This window comes from Chinchilla lanigera, unplaced genomic scaffold (assembly GCF_000276665.1).
Source record: "Chinchilla lanigera isolate Chin_1 unplaced genomic scaffold, ChiLan1.0 scaffold00087, whole genome shotgun sequence".
Taxonomy (NCBI): domain Eukaryota; kingdom Metazoa; phylum Chordata; class Mammalia; order Rodentia; family Chinchillidae; genus Chinchilla; species Chinchilla lanigera.
Window position 1 is genome coordinate 5,661,301 of NW_004955488.1, and position 23,117 is coordinate 5,684,417.

The following is a 23,117-nucleotide window of genomic DNA, read 5'->3' on the forward strand; positions in this document are numbered from 1 at the left end:
TGGGTTTTTTTTTTTGTTATGGAATCAAACTTGGGACCTTGAGCTTGGGAGGCAGGCTTGTGTGCCACTGAGCTATATCCCTAGCCCAGTTTTTCTTTTAATATCATTTGTGCTATTGTTTTTTCATTGATTCCAACAATCTTAAGTTATTCTTCTTTGCCTCATCTAGCAGCTGCTGTATTGATTTCTCATGGTCCCTTGCTATTTTTAAGAAATTTTTCTTTTCATGATTGCTAACCCCAAACCTGTGTTCTATATCTGAGATCCTATGCTCACATTGGCTTAATCTGCTGCATATAGTTTCAATGGAATTTTATTCTCCTGGATATCTGCTTGAATCTGCCTATGGATTCTATTTCTTTCCTATGCTGAGCAGTCATGGCTTCCATAATTTACTTAACCTTCACTATTTTTTTTGTCTGTATCTGCTCAAGAGTCACTAAGCATGGCTTTCATTGTGGACACTGTTTCTGCAGTTATCTGAGAAAGTATTTCCAATTTGGTATTTTCTATACTTTCATTCAATTGCGTTGTTATTACTACTTCAGAGAGGCCAGGTGGGTGGCTTTCAGATTGTCCCACCTCATTGCCCCCTGGGTTTACCTTTAGTGAACTGGGTGTCTGGGGTTGCATTTTGTTTAAGTGTCTTCTCATTTTCTTTTTTTTAATTCCTGGGATGATGCTTGTAAATTGCCTATGGTGGGTTGTCTTATTGCTAATATTTAGAACCCTTAGGAAATGACTACTTCTCTAAGGTATCTTTCAACTGTAGCTTTTTTGGGGGTTTGAGTATTTTGCAAGATCCTACCTCTTCAATTTGTTGGGGATGAGAAGATGGTGGCTTTTTGGCCTAGCCCCTGGTTTTTTGGCACTGTGCCACCATATTTTCTGTGATCTTCAGTCAATCTCAGTCTTGGAATACCAGGAAGAACAGTTGTTTAGAACAGTTATTTCACTTTGGGCCACAGTGGCACCAATGACAATAGCATAAAACACAGCCTAGAAAATGACAAACTGATCTAACCATTAATTTGCCACCTTTAACTGTATGAAGTAGATTTGTGGTCGTATAACAAAATCTAAAATAAACCAGAAAGTTATATGCAGTATACAAATCCTCATATGTCAATTTTGCCTTCAAGGGTTAAAATTTAAAATGTGTTAGGAAGAAAATTGAGAAGTAGAAGAAGAGAGACTAGAAATAAGGCTGGGGGATAAAAGGAGATCATTCTAACATTGGGAAACTGGTGCAGAAGACTGGAGGAAAGAGAGAAAGAAGAAATAAGAGCAACAGAACAGGACAACAACCACAAGGAAGCTAGAAACAACATTCACAGTCATATAGAAAGAAGATCAACAATGAAAGAGAAAAAAAACCCAAAAAAACAAAATCACCGCCACTACCACCACAACAGAGAAAAATAAACTAAAAGAAAAGAAAATAGTCCATTTCTAGGTTTGTCTTGCTGTCACTGATAGACAACATGTGGAGACAGAGTCCAGATCCATGCTGATCTATCCCAGCAAGCCAGCAGTAGCTTTTTGGCTGGGTAGTGGATAATCTCAGTGAGCCTGCACCTTCTGGCCAAGACCAAACTCATACGACCTGTAGCCATCAATGCACCTTTCTTGGGCCTGAGCCCAGCTGGGAGCAACTAGATAAAGCCCACAGCTGCTCTGAGTTCTGAGCTCAGCGGGTCCCTCTCCAAGATGGCTCCTGGCCAATTGCTGTCTGGTGAGGGACGACTGAGCCCTCACCACTTCCTGCCAGATAGTGCAGTCCTTTACATACACTGCTCCCTTCCACTGCTGTGTCTCTTTGTGGAGACCTCTGGAGTCATCAGCAACCACTGTGTGTCTGCAGGTCTGAATCACTCCTCTTGTGCAGTAAGTCCCATCTCAGGGAGAAGGCACCAGCAGCTACCTCCTTCCTCTTTGTTGAAGTTTCTCCCTTCACTCTCTCATAGGCTTCCATTCATGCCTCAGATCCTTCCTGGGCCCACGGGACCCACTTTCCTCCCTCTTCTCGTTCTCACATTGCTCTATTCCAGTGTCTGGATGGCAACACTCAGGTTCTTTCTTTGCTGCTCACCACTCCACCATCTTGGTGCTCCTCTCTCCTTTGCTGTCTTTTTGCATCAGTTCCATATTCAAGATTAACTAGCTTTGTAATTAATTTTAGAGTCTGTCTCCTCCACTTAGGGTATGGGCTTCCTTGCCCATTTTTGTATTTGTAATTCATTTTATTCAGTTTTATATCCAGTTGCAGCACAATGCTGAGTACTTTGTAGCCATTCAACACAGAGATGTTTGCTCAGTACAAAGCAATTTAGTATTTGTCATGGGTGGACTCCTCCAGGGGCCACCAAGTTTCCCTCCCCATGCTGTTCCTGCCCTCTCCGTGAGTGTGGGACCTGCTCACATGAGGCGACAGTCCTTCCCTTGAGTAGATGACAATAGCAATAGGATATTTACCCTGGCGATGGTGTTGCCTTTCATAAACCCCTGCCAATCCCAGTGCCCCTGACCCAACTAGTGGGAGACTCTCCTTGGGCTTGGACAAGCAAGCTATGTTTGTGACTGTGCCGTTGGCTGTGACCCAAGGACGGGCTGTAAGAGCCCAGGGTGGCCCCCCAGCTGACAGCAGGCAAGAAGACAGGACCTCACTCCTATAAATGCAAGGCCCTAAATTTTGCCAGCCACCTGGCTGAAGTTAAAAAGGACTTCAAGCCTCAGGTGAAGTGCCACCCTGGCCACCAATCTTCATTTCAGCCCAGTAAAAGCCTGAGCAGGAGACACAATTGTCTCATCTCTCTAATGAGGAAAGGAAACTGTGGGGTGATGAATGTGTGCTCTTCTACACTGCTGTGTTTGTAACTGTGTACACACAATATAAAACTGATATTTATATTCATGATTACTTAGCATTCGTGCTTCTGTAGCTCCTTGACTTGAATCTCTAGAGAAAGACTGGGCTAGTTTTAAGCCCTTTCTTATAATTTGGGTAATGGATCCTGATGTTGATTATTTGTACACAAACCCCCCCCCCCATGATATGCTCTGCCAGATTCTTAACATTGTCCCTGCCCCTCTCCCTTCCTCTCTATCCAGGGTCTCACTAAGAGCCTAAATTGCCCAGCCTTATCTCACAAACTTGGGATCCTCCTGCCTCAGCCTCCCAGAGCATCACTGCTGTCAAGAGAAGTCCTATTATGTATCTGTAGGCATTTTTCCTACAGATCACAAGTGTTGAGTAGTTAATGCTGTTGGATTCCTTCTTGCCGTGTCTTCCTCTGCATATAACATTGCTGCTGTTACTGTACTCCCTTCTCTGGAGCCAAGTACCTGTGAGTGACTGCTTTGCATATGCTATGATGATTCCATACACTGTTAAGCCTGCTAGACTGAGCTTCAACTTCTCATAACCCAAGTCTCCATCAGCACTCATCAGGGAGGTTTGTTTCCCTGTCAGTGTCCTCTAATAGCTGTTACCTAGCCCAGCATCCTGGAATTGAGCTCAGTATCCTAAAACTGGTCCATTTGGGTTCTCAAGTAATACAGAATAATTAATCATTAATAACTAAATCAGTCAAAGACCATTTTGATACAATGTATAAGGCTAAGTTGTTTTAATTTAGAAAATATTAGAGCCAGGTGTGGTGGCACATGCCTATAATCCCAGCACTTGGGAGGCTGAGGCAGGAGGATCACTACGAGTTCGAAGCCAGCTGGGTTATATAGTGAACTCAAGGCCAGCCTGAACAATAGTAGCAAGAACTTGCCTCAAAAAACAAACAAAAATATTAGAAACAGTTTTAAAATGTTAAATTGCTGTAAAAATATCTCTAAATCTTTTAGGACTTTATTATATAAAAATGTATTCCTGTGTGCAGTGGCACATGCCTGTTAATCCCAGTACTCAAGAGGCAGGGAGGACTGCAAGTTCAAGGTTGTCTTAAAGTTAAACAGCAAAAAGGGCTGGGGATGTACCTTGGTGTTAGAGTGTGCCAGTGCTCAATCCCAGTATCAAAAAACACATTTTTAAAAAGGCAGACACTTTCCAAATTTTAGAATAATTAAAATGTGAAAGGCAAAAATAGTTGCAGAGAAGGACAAGACTGACTATTTCTATGCTTTGCCAAAGCCAAGCTGCTCTCCCAGCCGACTGCTCTTGCTGGGACGATCAGGCGGGCAGCCCAGCAGTTGCTGACGTCCTGCCAACCTCCTACCTCCAGCCCGCAGTGCGCCTGCCGCAGGCGGTGCAGAGAGCCGCCGCTGCCGCCGCCCAAGTCAGGCCGCTGGAAAGACGCGGAGGCGTGAAATGGCAGAAGTATTTCAGTCACGGAAGCGTAAGACGTTTCCTACTTTCCTCTGCAACATGTGAGCACTGGGTACACATTCAAATCCATTTTGAGACCTATATACCATGCTGTATTCCAAACCTGTTTACAAACTTCCTTTACCCTGCTAATCTTTGTAATGCTCAGCACCCAAGAGTCACTCCCAGTTGCCCTTGAGGACACGTAAGATGTTAAGGTACACGTTAACCTGTAACCCATTAGAATGTTCTCATTATATCTGATTTATTCACTACCACTTGGCATTACCCAGCCTCTCATGGAAGTAGAGCCACCATGTCATCTTTGGGTTGCTGATAAAGCTTTTATTCTGAAGAATTTCAACAGACACATACATAGAAAGAACAGCCCCCATCTGCTTATCACCCAAGCTGAACCGGTATCAATATTTATCAACAGTTATTAATTTTGCTTCCTATTCCCTCTTACACTTTTCTCCCCTCTGCTGTGTTTTAAGGCAGACAGTTTCAGACTGCATGCATACATTTTAATGTAGAGGAGTTAAAGCAAATTTTGCAGAATGAGTTTCTGGCTAAGTGGCCCAACTGGAGTGGGAGGTTTGAACGGGGTCAGCTTAAGGGGCCTGGCCCACGCAATCCTTGAGTTTTTAATCCTATCATTTCTTGAGAAAGAAATTATTTGATACAAGCAGAAAAGCAACCAAAAAAAAAAGCCTCATTCTCTTAAGGTTTTGTTTCATCTCAGGTGTGAAAGATTGTGCCTATATTCATTTATTTTCAATTTAAAATACTCACAATTATATAGAATTCAAGCATCATGTCATAAGCACATTGGTAACCCATGAGTTCTCAGTTCTGCAATTTTATAGCCTACTCTTTTTTTGTTTTAAAGAGATTTTAAAAATAAAAACAATACAGAATTTTAAAACAAGATGATAGGAAATTCACAATGGTTGCTATATTGCATATTGTTATCCTTAAAGTAGTTGTTCAGATTACCAGATACAGGCTTGCAAAGTGGATCAAACAATTAGGCATTAACTGTCCCTTCCAATAAACCAATAGAAATTAGTAGTACTATTCTTAAGGACCAATGTGTTTCCAGACATTTTCCTTTAGAAAAGTGGTGATGAGGTTCTCTAGAATTGTTCTAGTTCTTAAATAAATCTCTCGCTTTCCAGATAGTCAGCATATAGTCTTTTAAATAGTCCCTTGACTATTTTTTTTTTTTTTTGGAGACAGGGTCTCACTGTGCAGTCCATGCTGGCTTCTAACTCATAGCACTTTTCCTGCTTCAGCCTCCCAAGTGCTGGACGATTAGAGGCATGTGCCACTGTACCGGCTTCCTTGTGTCTACTTTTGAATGTGACTGTAACCAAGTGACCATCTCGTTCTTCCTGCCAAAGGTCCCTTGGCCCCAGCATGTTGGGAAAGGGAGTTTGTGCCATCCGTGAGTTAGTCCTCTATGCAGCTATGCCCCCTTACACATCGGCAGCTCACAGCCCTGCCTGCCCTTGGTGGGTGCACGTGCGGCATGCTGGCTGAGGCGTCAAGGATGGTGACAGGAGCCCACCCTTCCCCGTACCTCTGCATTCCCAGTTGCTCTGGAATGTCTGGGATGAGTGGGCATGCTTGGGACAAGTTCGGATCAGGACCTAGTTGCATATAATGTGGCAGGTTAAGTTACTATGGGGGAAAAATTAGTGGCCTTTTTTCTTTAAGTTGTTTTTTTAAAATCACCATGGCCTCATCGAGAAAGAATAACTCTTCTAAGTGTTGACTCAGAAAGGAGAGAGCAGATTGTTTTTAAGATTCTTTTATTTTCGTTGCTTTAACCCCACCGGAAAAGTACATAGCTATTCTGACTCAGGTACTTCGAGAGGAGCGAGCTGGGCCCCCTCGGCAGCGGAGGGGAGGACCCGGGCCAAGCTCAAAGGGATGGTGTGGCCCGTGTGGCCCTCACCTGGGCAGCAGCGCAGTGCAGCGACTTCTCCAGGACAGGGCGACGAATCTGGGGACTAAAAGCCAGGTTCCACAGCCTTGAAAGTTGTGTTACTTTCCATAACAAAGCGACACAAGTGGAGTGACTTAAAACAACATTTGGAGGCTGAAAGTCCAAACCAAGGTCAAGATATTGGCAGGGGCTTTGTCCCCCGGAAGGGGAAACCTCCCTCGCCTCATCCTGGCATCTAATTTGCCGAGGCACTGCTCTAATTACGGCCTGCAGAGTCACGTGACATACTTAGTGGGCGTCTCCTTCCCCAGGACATTTTCTTATGATGCCAGTCTTAGTGGATTAGGGGCCCACACCATTCCTCTATGAGCTCATCTTAAAAAAATCCTATCTGCAATATCCGTTTCCAAATAAAATCACATTCTGAGGTAGCAGGGGCTAGGGCCTCGGCGTGTCTTTTCTGGGGGCAGGTACACAATTCAACCCATGCCAGGAACCCGTTCACAAGGTCCCTGTATCAAGCCTGGAGTAGAGGAGGCAGGCACTGGCCTTTGAATGGGCCAGGCAGATTTGAATGAGGCCTATACCTCATCCTCAGCAGCAATCGGCTGAAGACCAGAGGCTGTCCCCAATATTTCCAGATTGTGTAAGCACTGGGGACGCTTATATAACCTCAAAAAGGGGGAGGGCGCATTCCCACTCTGCTGCCACCACCCCAATAATATGACTGCGCCTGCATTTCTCTAGGGCAGTGATGGCGAACCTTTTAGAGCTTTCAATGACACACACAGTCCGCTGCAGCACGCGAGCTGCACGTGCCCGGCACTGCTCCAGCGGCACTGATCTGGCACTTGTGCACCTGCGTATGCCCTGTCACTGACGTACCTTGGGGTGCCTCTGTCTCTAGCCATTTCCCATGCTGGTTTCTCTCTCTAAGAGCCTTATTTTCTTAGTACTTTCCACAGTCGCTACTGTTCTAGCAGCAAAGTCCTCTACTTTATCTCTCCTTTATCTTGAAACATTTATGAAATACAGAAGTAGAAGCAAGAAAACCTAAGGCCCCTGGTTGGCAGGTTTAATAATTAGAAATCTTGGCAGTTGTAAGTTTTCTTTAATACACCCTATATAAGATGTGGAGGGAGGAGTGATTACCCTACTAGTCCCTTTAAGCAGTAGGGAAGGGATAGGAAAATGTATTCCTTTCCTCCGTAGAGCACATCCCTAGGGATAAGAATTAGGGAGGCTGTTTTTTTTCCTCCTAGTTACGTAAAACTCAAAGAAGTGCTCCATCTCTGCTCAAGTTCATTTGCGATAGCCCTACTCTGATTTTTCCTTAGTTTTAAAACTAAAATCTCCCTACAATTTTTTTCAATCCCATAAATAACAACCTCCCACTCAGAACCAAAATGGAAGCGTCTGTAAGCTGATCTGTAATCAAAGCTTCTTTACACAGCTGCACAGAGGGAAAAAAAACCCCAAGAAATAAGGCAATAACAGGCAAACTTGTATTTATAACATCACATAAATATTATGTACTTTGACAGTACAACTAATTATCAATAAAATACTGTTCAACTACCTTGTTGATTTGAATTTTTTTTTAAAATTCCCCTTTAAAACCATGAATAGATGATGTCATAAGAAATTCCTCTGCACACCCACCCTAGCAGATAGTCACTAAGGCAGTTTCTCAATCATTTTACAAAAGAAACCTTAAAATATATGTGGTGTGTGGTATGTGTATGGTGTGTGTGTGTGGTGTGTGTGTGTGTATCCCGTGGAACTTTGACTGATGTAATGCCTGAAAATATTCTTAGGCAGCCAGGGAAAATTACTATGGGTCATTGATTCATGGATCTAAAGCTTTATTACCCAGAACTCATTAAAATGTGCTGAAAGATAAACTTGGGGACATTAAACTTTTAAAGAGATCATTAGAGCGACGCGATTCATGAGTCCGGAAGCACCAAGCCACAAGTGTTCTGGGCTCCCATGAAAGGGGCAGAAGGAAATAGCTCGTCTGAGGTCTTCACAGCAGGAAGACAAGGACGATGCCTGCCTGGTTTAGGTGGCAGGTGTCTGCATAGAGACTGGATGGTGGCTTCTGATTGTTTATGCTTACATGTTGTTTTCCTGGGCTATGACCATTTGCTCTGAGTTGAGCTTAGAGTCCTAGAAACCCAAGGATTAAGAGCTGTCTCAGCCTAACCACCTCCCAATTAATAATTTCCCCAAATATAAAGAAGAAAAGGAGGTGGGTGAGAAGAGAGAGTAGCGTCTCATGTCCACTGCTATGGAGTAGAGCCCAAGAAGGACAGGTTTATCTCTTGAGTAATGAGGCTCTGTGTTCAAGGTAAGATGTTTGTTTTAGAGTCAGAGCTATTAGATCCCAACCATAAGCTTTGGATCCTGAAAGCAGTGCTGAGCAGGATAAACAGAGGTGCAGAGACATGGAAATCGCCTAATGAAATCTCATAGCTGCTGCTTAGCTGCAAGGCCAGAACTGGGGATCCTCCCCTTCAGGTCCATGGTCTTAGCTCCCTACACCTACTATTGCTTCTCTTGTAGCTAAAATTAAAATGGCACTATCTTAGAAAAGAAGGTAAGTTTCTGGGTTGAGTTGGTTTTATTTGAGAAATGTTTGTGAAGGCACTAATGAAATATTTCCTTCTGTATATAGCTGTTCCAGTGTATAACCTAACAGATGAAATTGATAGTCAAATATCTTTTCACTTTAGAAGTGAGTGACTACCCCTCTTCCAAAGATGCTCGGCAAGCCCGTTTGTTCTCGACTCCATGTAAAACATCAAGGGGTGCCTCCTGGGCCTGATTCCATGAATATGCTATGCTGGCCTCCAGCTTGTGGGTGGAGTACTATTCACTTAGTATTGTAACTGCTTCTTTGTGTCAGCAACTATGAGTAGGCTTTATCTCCGTACATTATACATAATCCTCTGAAAGGCGATTAGCCATATATCATACACTGATCCCCAAGAAATATAAGAATTGATAGTTTAATCACCTACTTAGAAATCATTTATAGAAAGTGAATCAGTTATTTTTTGGTTTTGAAAATTCCAATGCAAACTAAACCACATTTGTGACGAAGGCATTCACGTTGTAGTTATAGGAGGGATTTTATATATGGAAGGCACAGTCTGTTATATGCTTTTTAATCCTTTATTCTTACACTATTTTAGAATTTTTTTTTCTAAGAAAATGTGATGTGGGATTAGTCTTAAAGCCTGAAATGTACATAGAGATCAGCTTTGTCCTCAAATTATTTTAAGTTAATTACTTGGAACTTGAAATTCTTGAAATTCATTTTGCCACTGAAACAATATTAAAAGTCAGTGTGTACATGAACCAATTCCCCACAAGGAAGGTAAACATTATGTACTACAAACATACATGAAACAGAAAGAGAGAGAAACAGAGAAACAGAGAGAGAGACAGACAGAATGAGACAGGAAGAAAGAAAGAGAAAAATAAAGAGTGAGCTTAGTGATAGAGTGCTTGTCTGATGTTTTTGAGGCCCGGGGTCCTATTTTCAGCACCATTAAAAGATAAATTAGCCTGGCATGGTAACACATACCTCTTATCTTAGTTACATAGAAGGCTGAGGTAGAAGGACAACAGGTTCAAGACTAGCCTGAGCAACTTAGCAAGACCCTGTCTATAAATAAAAAAGGGGCCCGGTATGTAGCTCAGTGGTAGAGCTCCTAGCATATGTGAGGCTTTGTTCCATCCCTGGTGCAAAAGAAAGGTAAAAGAAAAGAAAAAAGAAAAGAAAAGAAAAGGAATGGAAAGAAAGGAAAAAGGAAGGGAGAGAGAAAAGGAAGGAAGGAAGGGAGGAAGGAAAGAAGAAAGGGAGGAAAGAAAGATAAGTAGTCAGTCAAAAATAGAATTCAAGTTGTAGGCCAGGTGTGTGGTGCATATATGTAATCCCACCACTTGGGAAGCTGAGGCAGGAGGATCACTGCGAGTTTGAGACCAGCCTGCACTATAAAGTGAGCTCAAGGCCAGCCTGAACTGCAACGCTAGACCCTGTCTCAAAAAGACAAAAAAAAAAAAAGCAAGTTATAAAGGAGCTTTGTTAACATGTAGAACCTGAAGACTTTTTGTAGAATTGTGGTTTTTATGGAAAAATGGAGAAATATATAAACATAACTTTAGTAGCATTAATTAGCTGAGGTTTGTGGATTGTTTTAAACTAACCTATCCAAGGAAAGCAGGAAACTCCTGTAGATAAATGTAAACACGCACATACACCTACACATGTAGTTCCCATAAATTCACCGCAGAAAACACGCGCATGCGCCCACACACGGGGTTCCCACAGAGCCACCTCAGGGTCAGCATGGCCCGGACGGAGTGGGAAGGACGGACAGTGCTGCGTGGGGCCAGGAGGGGGAGCCCATGCGCCCTGAAGCATCTGCCAATGCCAGGGTCTGCCCAACGTGGGAAATCTTCAAGGGCAAGGAGGTAATTTATGGTAGCAACTAACTCAGCGTCACCCGGTCCACAAGGAAATACAATAACTTGAAAAAGAACCAGTAATAATAATGTCAGCAAACACAGACCCACACATATTTCAGACAGCAGAATAACCTGCTACACATAGATTATAAATCAACTATGCTTAAAACATTTAAGTAAATAAAAAATTTGAAAGTATCTCCAGAAGGTACAAATATACAAGCAGTGCCGTAGCACATTTAAACAGCAATGAGAGTGCAGTGTGTAGAAATGAAAAATACAAACATGCACTAATATAAATAAATAAATAGGAAAGAGCTGGGTTGTAGCTTAGTGTAGAGGGCTTGGTTGATCTTTATGAAGCCCTGGGTCCTATTTTCAGCGCCACTTATGGAAAATCAGCCTGGCGTGGTAGCACACCATGAAATTATGCTCAGTTGCTTTACACTCACTTGCTTCACTTTTCAATATAAGTTTGAGGACAGTTCTTACTGGGCGAAGTTGTGGATGAGGACACGAGTGGAAAGAGTGACTCCATTCAGGGGCATTTGGAACTTTGGGTACCAGAGGTGTGCAGAGCTCCCAGTGCCCTGGGGATCCCAGAGGCAGCGACTCCCTCAGACACCCGGCATTGCTGTCAGTTCCACATTCTCAATCGCGGACTCCGGGCTTCTGTAACAGGAAAGAAGGAAAAGCAACAGGGGAGAAAGACACCATCTGCTCTTCTCAGGACGTCGGAAGTCAGAAGTGGGCCCTATTCATGTGTTTTAAATTCCAAAGCTGGCCCGGAGCCAAGGAGAGCGGTGAACACATTAAATAATGATAGTGTATTTCTGTTTGGAAACTGATTGCTTCGGAGACTCTTGAGAATCAGCTGTGACTAAATAAGAAAATGCGCCATACAGTTCCTACCAGCCACAAATTCCCGCTGATCGAATCCTTTCAGAAGGGAAGACTTCTGATCAAGGTGGACAGTTTGGAGGGCGGTTAGTAGGGATCGAACCTAGGGCTTCCCACGCGCTAGGCAAGCACTCCAACATCCCTGCCCTTCTCCGAATTGTATTTTGAGATAGGGTCTCACTATATTGCCCGGACTGGCCTTGAACTTGTGATCTTTCTGCCTCGCCCTCCTGAGCAGCTGGGATGATGGACATGTGCCACGGCACCTGGCAAAGTGGGGTGGTCTTACTTGAAGAAATAAATGATTCCGGTGGTAGAAGAATCGGAGAACTGTGCACACAGAAGAAACCTGAGAATTTATGTTTCCATCAGAGGGATTCAGTGTGGTAAACACGCGGTCACATAATGTTTCCCCAAATCACAGGGTAGAGTAAGTAGGGTGATGCAGCCGAGCAAAGCAGTCTCTCTTGATTCAATTTCCTTCATCAGAGCCTGCTGTCACCATGCAGGAGCCGAGGAGGTCCGCAAAGCAGAGATGGGGAACCTTGAACACCACTACCCACAGGGCAGCTTTCAGGTTTGCTGACTTTCATCATAGAGAAAGAATTTTTAAGACCCATTCGTAAGAGGCATAAAGGGTAGAATTTTAAAAGTACATACTCAAAGAAATAGAGTAAGGGCCTTCAAAAGAGAGAGGGGCACTTATGGCTCAGTCAAATTGGGACTAGAATATATCCAAGGTGGAAGACAGATGATGTGCCTCTGAGCACGCCATGTGGGAAAAACAGATTGGTTAATATTAGCAGCGTTTCATAAATTCCCACAAGACAGCAGTGTTCAAAAATGACTGGCAAGGGGCTGGGGATTCAGCTCAGTGGCACAGGGTCTACCTGGCAAGTGAGGTAGTGAGTTCGATTGCTGGTACCGGGAAAAACAAACAAACAAACAAACAAAAAATCCAAAAAAACCAAGCCAGAACAAAACAAAACAAAAATGACTGGCAAGTTAATAAGCAGGAACAAGGGGGAATGCTTCAGAAATTCAGAACTTCCAGCATTGAAAAAGGCAACTGCTGGTCAACTCCAAGTAATTAAACAGATAAAAATGAGAAAACATACTACCTTTGCAGGAAAGAGAAAACCAATAATATGGCTATGAAACTTCTGAACAGACAGGTGACACCTAGTAAATCCTTTCAGTTAGCAAAACAAAAAAGACTCAGGGAATCAGGCGTGGTGGTGCATGCCTATAATCCCAGCACTCAGGAGGCTGAGGCAGGAGGATCGTTGCGAGTTCGAGACCAGCCTGGGCTACAAAGTGAGCTCAAGGCCAGCCTGAACTGCACAGCAAGACCCTGTCTCAAAAAGACCAGAAAAAAAAAAAAAAAAAAAAAGACTCAGGGAATAGAGACTAAAAGGAATGGCTCTCTAGAATTCCCCCATTGTTAATAGTTTTACAACATGAACCATATCATATTTCTTATAGTTTAGATCTGAAATGTTCCTCAAACTCTGTTGTGCTTGGAAGGTGACTGAATGGTAAGGGTGCTAGGCTGCTGATGGGCTCAGCCATCCATGAGCTCCATAGCTGAATGTACTATTAGAATGTGGGGTCTGGTTGGAGGTGTGTAGCAGAAAATGCCTCCCAACCAGTACACTCCAGTTTGATACTTTCCCAGGTAGTAGTTCCAGTTCAAATTCTTGTTATTTTTGTTTCTTAGAAATGATTGGTCACTGTGATGCATAACCGGTCACTATGATGCACATTGTAAGAACCAATCCTCAATTGACAAGCCATTCTGCCTCTGTACTTCCTGCTTGTTTATCCCATAAAAGCCCTAGACCACCAGAGATCAGAACCTGATATTTTGGGGATGATCTCAATCAGTGCCCGTTGACATGAAATAAATCTGCCTCCAAATCCTGGGTGTTGTTTCGGTGTTTCTGCTTGCCATTGCATCTGGTGCATCAGCTGGAAAGACCAACCTTGCTGACCTCTTTGGTCACTGGTCGTGCTCCTCACGGATGGAGCAAGGACCTCTCCAGGTCTTGACCAGAAGTCACACTTGGGATTTCTTGAGTTACCTTGGAGATCTGGAGGAGGATTCCTGGCTCTCTGCTTGAGAGGCTCACATCAGACCCCAAAGGGAAGAAGACACAGTCTATTTGCCTTTCTGCCTGCCTGCCTGATTTCCATAAGACCCCCAGGGACACCCCATTTAGTCTGTCTGTCAGTCCTGTTCAGCTCAAGCAGAAGGGGAGTCTAATCAACTCTTGTTAGTCAGAACCACCTTCTTTTTTCTTTTTTCTTGTTATTTTTGTTTCAAATTTTCTTTTTTTGTTGTTTTAAAGACAATAAAAATAAGAAAAAAAATAAAAATGATACAGAAGTTCAAAACAAGATAGGAAATAAACAACGGTTGTTGTCTTGCACAGCGTTATCTTCAAAGTAGTTGTTCAGATTACCAGCTGTAAGCATGTAAAATTGATCAAACAATTAGGCATTGTAGTGGATTGATACCGGGTGTTCAACTTATAACCCCCTGCTGAACTGAGTAAGTGTGGTGCTGGGTATGGGAGGCCCACCTGGGGACTGTTGCCAGCAGCATAAGAGGCAGAACTGGAGGAGAAGTTAGGCTGTTGGTAGCAGAGAAAGGCTGTTGGAGCTGGTGGAAGCTGTAAGAGGTGTTGGTTCTGTTGGAGGAGCTTGTCATTCTGGCTTTCCTGATGAATTTGGCTGTTTTCATCCTCCAAGGATCTCAGGACCTCCTTGGCACTGAGTATGGCTTTGGTTCACTTTGAGGGAGCTCTGGTCCTCACTTTGAGCATCACTTCCTTCCTGGCTTTGGAGGGGAAGATGGAGCACTGCCCGTCTCCTGGAAAAACTTGCTGTGTTGGCTTCCCTGATGGGAACTCGGCCATCTTGATCATTGGAGGAGCTCGGGACCTCACTGTTGCTGAGGATGGCTGTGGTACCTTTGGGGGAAGCTCTGGTTCTTCTGATGATAATTTCACTTCTTCTTTCCCATCCTTATTCCTCTTATTTCTCTCTCTTGTCTAACTGCTCTGGCTAATGTTCTCAGAACTATTGAATAAGAGTGGTGATAGTGGACATCCTTGTCTTGTTCTTTATTTTAAAGTGAAAGCTTTCAGTTTTTATCAATTTAGAATGATGTTAGTGTTGGTTTGTCATAGATGACCTTCATCAGATTAAGGTAAAGACTGTCTATTCCGATTTTCTGTAGGGTTTTTATCATGAATGAATATATGACTTTATCAAAAGCTTTTTCTGCATGAAATGAGATGATCAAATGATTTTTGTCTTTGGCTCTGTTGATATGGTGTCCTACAGTTATTAATTTGCTTATATTGAATCTTCCCTGCATTCCTGGGACGAATCCCATTTGGTCATGATGTATAATCTTCTTGATGATTTGCTGCATTCTGTTCGTTAGTATTTTATTGAGGATTTTTGCATCTATATTCAATAGGGAGATTGGCTTCTAGCTCTCTTTTTTTGGGTGGGGCCTTCCCCGGGTTTGGGAACAGGGTAATATGTGCCTCCAGGAATGAGTTTGGGAGAACTGCTTCCCTTTCAGTTTCATTAAATAGTTTGAGAAGAATTGGCATTAAATCTTCTCTAAATTTCTTGTAGAATTCAGTCCATCAGGTCCTGGGCTTTTCTTTGTTGGTAAGTTTTTGATTGTGTTTTCAATTTTATTGACTGATATTGGGTTATTCAGGATTTTTATATCTTCTTGATTCAGCTTTGGTAATTCATATGTATCTAGGAATCTGTCCATTTCTTCTGTGTATTCCATCCTACGAGAATAAATATTTTTGAAGTAGGTATCGGTGACCTTCTAAATTTCTACAGGATCTGTAGAGGTTTCACCCTTTACTTGCTGCATGAATTTGAGTTTTCTCTTTCCTCTTTTTGATAAGGTCAGCTAGGTGCTTATCAAATTTATTTATTCTTTCCAAGAACCAACTCTTCAATTCATTAGTTCTTTGTATTACTTTCTTAGTCTCCACTGCAGTAATTTCTAATCTTTATAATTTCTTCCCTTCCTTGGGCCTTGGGGTTGATTTGCTCTTCCTTTTCTAGAAGCTTGAGGTGCAGCATTAAGTTTTTATTTGAGCTTGTTCTGTTTTTTTGATATGGGAATTCACTGCTATAAATTTCCCTCTTAAGGCTGCTTTCATTGTGTCCCATTAGTTCTGGTATGTTGTATTGGCATTATCATTTAATTGTAGAAACTATCTAATTTCTTCTTTAAATTAATCTGTGATCCATTGGTTGTCCAGAAGTGTGTTATTTAACTGCCATGTGTTTATGAAGTTCTTGTGGTTTTTTTGCCATGGATTTCAAATTTCATTGCACTATCACCTGATAATATGCATGGGATAATTTCAGTTCCTTTGCATTTATTTAAGCATGTTCTGTGGGCTAGAATACAGTTTATTTTAGAGAACATCCCATGTGCAGCTGAGAAGAATGTGTATTCTGATGTTGTTGGGTGAAACACTCTGTAAAGGTCTACTAAGTCCATTTGTTCACAAGTTTGGTTTAGTTTTATTATTTCATTGCTGATTTTTTGTCTAGTTTGTCTATCTCCTTGTGACAATGGGGTGTTTATGATTATGTTATTGTTTATTTGATTTTTCATGTCTGTTAATATTTGTCTAATATAGTAGGGTTTTCCCCTATTTGGTGCATGTATATTTATGATTGTTATCTCTTCCTCTTACAGTTTTCCCCTAACAAGTATGTAGTGACCTTCTTTATCTCTTTTGATTGTTCTTAGTTTGAAGTTCCCATTGTTTGTAAGCAGAATAGATACATCTGCTTATTTCTGGTTTCCTGTCTCATGCTGTATTATTTGTCCATCCTTTGACTTTCAGTCTATGAATTTCCCTTTGTGTTAAATTTGTTTCTTGTATACAGCATATTGTTGGTCTGGCTTCTTGATTCACTTCTTTTGATTGGTGAATTGAAGCCATTTACATTAATGGTTATAACTAACATGTATTGGCTTATTTTTGTCATGTTATTTTCCTGCTGTTGGTTCCCTACTTTTCCCCTCTGTTTGATTATTTGCCGTGTTTGGTGGTTCCTTTCTATTTTTGGACTGTGCTCATTTTTATCTCTTCCTAGAATATCTTTCAGTAATTTTTGTATGGTTTGGTGGTCATGAATTTCTTCAGTTGTTCTTTGTCATGGAAGTATCTTATTTATCCATTAATTTTGAAAGATAGTTTTGCAGGTACGTCAATCTGGTTTGTAAGCTGTTTTCTTTCAGGACCTGAAATATTTCACTTCAAGCTCTTCTTGACTTGATAGTTTGTATTGAGAAATCTGCTGTGATTCTGATAGGCTTTCCTTTTTAGGGGATCTGTTTCTTTTCTCTAAAAGCTTTCAATAGTCTGTTCTTGTGCTGAATCTCTGAGATCTTGATTATTGTATATCTGGGTGTAGATTTATTTTGGTTATGGATAATTGGAGTTCTATATGCCTCACTTTTCTGTATGCCAGATTCTTTTCCCATGCTTGGGAATTTCTCTGCTATTACTTCTGCAAATAGTCTTTTTATGTCATTTGTGTTGACTCCTATGTTCATTGACACCTATCAGTCTTATTTTTCTTTGCATCATCTTGCAGCTGTTGAATTATTATTTCCTGGTTCTTTGTTATTTTTAAGAGATCTTTCCTTTTGTGTTCACTAGCTGTAATGCTGTCTTCAAAGTCTGAAAGTCTATCTTCAGTTTTAGTTTAAGTAGTTTTGCCAGCTTTCAGTGGAATATTTAATATCCTAGATAGCAGTTTGAATCTGTTTCATGCATTCTAATTCTTTCCTATATTGTTCATTCAATGTTTCCATGATTTTTCTATGCTCGTCTATTTTTTATCTATGTCTTCTTTAGATATACTGAGCAATTCTTTCGTTATAGTGGTCATTCATTTTTTTACCCAAGAGATTATTTCTGATGTGATTTTTTTCTATAGCCTGACAGAGTTTTTTTCTTTACTTCAGTTGCTATCATTTCAGAAATTTCAGATGTGTGACTTCCAATTTCTTCTATGTTGATATCTCTGGAACTTGTTTTGGATGGTCTGGAGGTCTGAGACTGCATTTTGCTCTTTAGTTTTGACATTTTCTACTTCAAAAATTTTTTTATTTTGTTTTCTGTGGTGACCCTTGTGAATTTTGATAGTAGGTAGCTATATCACTAGTATCAAGGCCTCTCCAGGAATTGTCTGTACTTCAAGGATATCTTCTGTGTGTAGGAGTTTCTCAGTTTATGTCTGTCCCAAGATCCTACCTTTTCAATTAATTGAGAGTGGGATGTTCATTTCTGTTTGCTTCAGTCCCCAGTCTTTTGTTGTAGAGCTGTGGTGAGATTATCACTGCAGTGCTTCCCAATATTGTTACACAAGGGAGAATAACTGATTACAGCAGATATGACATCCTAGCTACAGTAGTACAATTAGCAGTAAGAATAATTTAGAAACTGACAAACTGTGGTAACTATTAATTTTGTACTTTAGACCATAGGAACAAAATCTATATTTATATAACAGAACCAATCATAAATTAAGAGTTTGTATGCAAAGTGTTTCCCCTTGTTATGATGGATTTACCCTGGGTTCCACTGGACAAGCTGTTTGCCATGTCCCAGGTGCTTCCTGTGCTGGCTTTCTGACCTGCAATGTAGGAGTATGGGGCAGGCACAAGCGTTCCACCAGACTGAGGCTCCCATGATGGTGAGAGGTGGGGGGTGGGGTTTTGCTCCTCTCCAGGAGCTCACTGGGGCTCCTGAGGCTCACTGAGGCTCACTGTCACTAGTTTCATATTTTCTTAATTGTTTGTTCTTGTTTTTATACGAGTGTGACATGTTTTCAAGTTTCTGCTGTTGTTGTTCTGTTCTTGTTTTCATAATGCCTTCTCTCTTCTCTCCTCTCTTCTTTACCAGTTTCCCAAAGTTTGTGTGATCTTCCTTTGTCCTCTAGCCTTGCTTCTAATCTCTTCCTCTTCTTTAATTTTTCTATTTTTCTCAAACATCTTTTAATTTTTTCTTCTGAAAATCAATATATTGAGGACTTATACACTGCATACAATTTTGTGGCTCATTTTAGATTTTGTAACCATAAGTCTAGTTCACAGTTAAAATTGGCAGATTAATGGTTACCTCAGCTTGTCACTTTCTGTGTTGTATTTGATGCTATTGTTATTGCTGATTTTACCACTTTAGACAAAGTGACATAATTATTCTAACCAATTCTTCCTGGTACACCAAGACTGAGATTGCCTAAGGGTTATAAAAAATACTATAGATCAGTGTTTAAAACCAGGGCCTGGGCCAAATAGGCAGCAATTTCTGATCCCTAATAAATTAAAGAGATAGGATCTGGCAATAAACTCAAAATCCGAAGGACAGCTACACCTTGGTGACACCTCAGAGAATTAGTAATTAGCTAAGGGTTCTAAAATATTAGCAATAAAGCTCTTAGCCATGGGCAATTTTTAAGTATCAACCACGAAACAAACTGAAAAAAAAAAACCCAGAAAATGAGAAGACACTTAAACAAGATATAACCACAGACATCCAGCTCAGCAAAGGCAAACCTAAGGGGCAATGATGTGGAATAATCCAAAGCAACCCACCTGCACTTTCTGAAGTGGTAATAACATACAAATGAATGAGGGTCTAGAAAAATCAAATCAGAAATAATTTCTCAAATAAGTACAGAGATGGAGACCATAATGAAAGACATGCTTAGTGACTCTAGAGCAGATACAGAAAAAAGAAAAAAAAAAGGAGCTTAGGAAAATAAAGTAAATAAATAACACTCATCATAGGAAACAATGAGAATCCATGAAACCAATTCAAACAGATATCTGGGAGATTAAAAATTCCATTGAATTTATATGCAACAGAATGAGCCAATGTGAGGACAGAATATTAGATATAGAAGACAGGATTTTGGTTAGTGATAAGGAAAAGAAGCATTTCTTAAAAATAACAATAGACCACAAAACATCAATCCAGCAGCTACTGGATAATGCAAAGAATAACATAAGTTGGATCAGAGTTGATTAAAAAAGTAGGAAATAGTACAAGTGACATAAAAAATTTTGTTCATACAAGGCATGGCAGAGCCAGGCATGGTGGTGCATACCTATAATCCCAGCATTTGGGAGGCTCAGGTAGGAGGATCACCATGAATTTGAGGCCAGCCTAGGCTACATAATAAGTTCAAGGCCAGTCTGAACTATGTAGAAAGACCCTGTTTCAAAAAAAAAAAAAGTTATGGAAGAAAGCTTCCAAAGCAGGGAAAAAGAATTTCACATACATGTCCATTGTCTCCAGTCTTATTCAACATAGTTTTGGAAAATTTAGCCAGAGCAATTAGATAAAAGAAATAAATTAAAGGAATAACAATAGGAAAGTAAGAAGTTAAATTATCATTATTCACAGATGTCATGATACTCTACACAGAAGATCCCAAATCCTCCACCAAAATACTTCTAGATTTAATAAGGAAATCTAGTAGAATTGCTGGATACAAAGCCAACACTAAAAAATCAATAGCCTTTCTGTACACAAACAACAAACTTACTGAGAGAGAAATTAGGGAAACTACATCATTCACAATGGCATCAAAAATATGAAATACCTCAGGATCAATCTAACAAAGAAAGTAAAGACCTCTACATTGAAAACTATAGTACTTTGAAAAAAGAGATTGAAAAGAATATCAGAAAATATAAAGATATCCCTTGCTCTTGGGTAGGAAGAACCAATGCAGTGAAAATGGCCATTCTCCCTAAATTATTATACAGATCTAATGCAATCCCCATCAAATACCAACAGCATATCTCACAGAACTAATGAAACAATCTTAACATTCATTTGGAACTAGAAAAGACCTAGAGTAGCAGAGGTAATTCTGGGCAAAAGGTGAGGTAGGGATCATCACAACCCTGGAGTTGAAATTATGCTACAAAGCTACTGTGATAAAAACAAAACAAACAAACAAACAAACAAAAAAACCAGCATGGTACTGTCCAAAAAAAGGAAAAGGAAAAGGAAAAAAAGCAGACTCAAGGGTCAGTGGAACAGATTAGAAGATGCAGCAACCACTCCAAACACACTACCACCTTCTCATCTCTTCTGTTTGACAAAAGAACCAAACACCTTCACTGGAAGAAAGATAACTTCTTCAACAAATGGTTCAGGGGAAACTTGCTTTCCACATGGCAAAGGAAGACAAAATAGGTAGAACTCTAAGGACATTTCCATAGCAAAGACATTTCTGAATAAAACCCCAACTGCATACAAAGTATCACAAAGAATCAACAACTTGAATCTCATCCTATTAAAAAGCTTTTTCACAGCAAGAGGAATCATGAACAGAGTGAAGAGACAACCCATACTGTGGGGAAAAAAAATGTTTGCCAGCTGTTACTATTGAGAACATTTAAAGAACTCAAAAAAATCAGACCACCCCAAATTTAAAGACCCAATCTATAAATGTGCACCTGAGATGAATACACATTGCTCAGAGAAAGTAATACAAAAAGCAAATAAATATCTGAAAAAAATGTTCAGCATCATTGGTCATTCAAGAAATGCAAATTAAAAGAATGCTGAGATTCCATCTCACTCCAGAAAGAGTGGATATTATCAAGAAATTAACCAATTAACAAATGCTGGAGGGGTTGTGGGGGAAAAAGGAACCTTTCTGCACTGTTGATGGGAGTGTAGACTGGTATAACCACTGTGGAAATCAGCGTGGAGATTCCTCAAAAAACTAGGACTAGAGGTCCCACTCAAACCAGCTATTCCCCTTCTTGGTATCTTCCCAAAAGAATTAAAAACATCATATCACAGAGATACATGTACACCTTTTTTATAGCAGCATAATTTGTAATAGCTAAATCTGGGGACAAGCCCAAATATCCATCAACTGATGAATGAATAAATATGATGTGGTTCTTTTATACGATGGAGTACTACTCAGCCATAAAGAAGTATAATTTTGAGTCCTTTCTAAGTAAATGGATACACCTTGAGACCATACTCTTAAGTGAAATAAATTGGACACATATGTATAAATACCCATTGTTTCTAGTGTGTGAGGAGCCCAAAGTATAAATAAGGAGCAAAATGTGTAATAGATATTGTGAATAGGAAGAAAATTTTCAAATGGCAAGTGCAACTAGGGAGGGGAAAAGGGGAAAGGAAGCAAGGGAAAAGTAAAAAATAAGAAGAGGAGAAAAAATAGAAAAAAAATTTTATAGATAAAGTGGGGAAGAAGGGTTTAAGGGACAGAAGGGGAACGGGAAAAATATTAAGATATATCATGTACAGGTATGAATTCCATATATGACTGTGATTCCTACATATACCTGAAATGTATTTATAAACTTAATTAGTTTAAAAAAGAATCAACAAATGGTATCATATCTAATTAAAAGCTTCTGTACAGCAAAGAAAACAACCACCAGAGTAAAAATAGGGAAAAAATTTACCAGCTATTTCTCAGACAAAGGTCTAATATCTAGAATACTGGATATATTCTGTACCTACAGATCTCAAAAAAGTTAGACCCCCAAAACAAAAGACCCAATTCAAAAATGGGGGACTGAATAGATACTTCTCAGAAGTAATGCATATGGCCAATAAATACATGAAAAAGATGTTCAATATCCCTGGCCCATCAAGAAGTGGAAATTCAAACAACACTGAGATTCCATCTTACTCCAGAAAGAATGTCTATTATTAAGAAGTTGATTAATCACAAACGCTGGAGGGAAAAAGGAGCCCTTCTATAGCTGGTGGGAATGTAGACTACAACTGGAGAAGTCAGTATGAAGATTCCTGAAGAAACTGAAACTAAAAATTCCATTCTACACAGCTATTTCCATTCTAGGTTTTTTTCTGAGTTAAAGTCATCATATTACATGGACACATGCATATCCAGGTTGGAAGTGGCCTATATGTCCATCAACAGATGAATGCATGAAGAGAATGTGTTTATTCACAGTGGAGTACTACTGTGCCATAAGAAGGATAAGACTGAGAGGACACTAAGGGGTTGTGGGGTCCCAATGCACTGGGAGGCTGGAGAGAACATTCCTCTGCTTTTGTAGACAAGAGGCATTGATAAAGCATACTTCCCTGGATCCCAGGTCAGTAAAGGGACAAACTATTCTTACAGATAAGTTTATTACTCAGTCAGCCCCAAATAGTAGAAAAAAGCTACAAGAAATGGCTTTTGCCCCAGATAGCTCACTTGAGATGTTAGTAAGAATTGCCTCCTTAGTTTTTTATAGCCGTGAGGAGGAGGAGGCCAAGGAGAGAAAACAAAGAGACTGAGAAAAAACAGCTGCCTTTGTCGCAGCACTAAGAGAAACAGACCCTATGTCTGATTCTTGGGGCCCCAAGAAGAACTCGTTGA

General features: G+C 40.6%; 1 long non-coding RNA gene across 1 annotated transcript in view; it reads right to left on the minus strand.

The window, feature by feature from the left end:
- Positions 1-11,738, minus strand: part of LOC102027861 — a 36,726-nt gene extending 24,988 nt beyond the window's left edge. Inside the window, exons 1-2 of the long non-coding RNA XR_264002.2 lie at positions 11,664-11,738; positions 11,244-11,423 (exon numbers count right to left, since the gene is read on the minus strand). This is a non-coding gene — a long non-coding RNA (uncharacterized LOC102027861). The remainder of the gene's footprint in view (positions 1-11,243; positions 11,424-11,663) is intronic.
- Between the last annotated feature and the right edge of the window lie 11,379 nt (positions 11,739-23,117).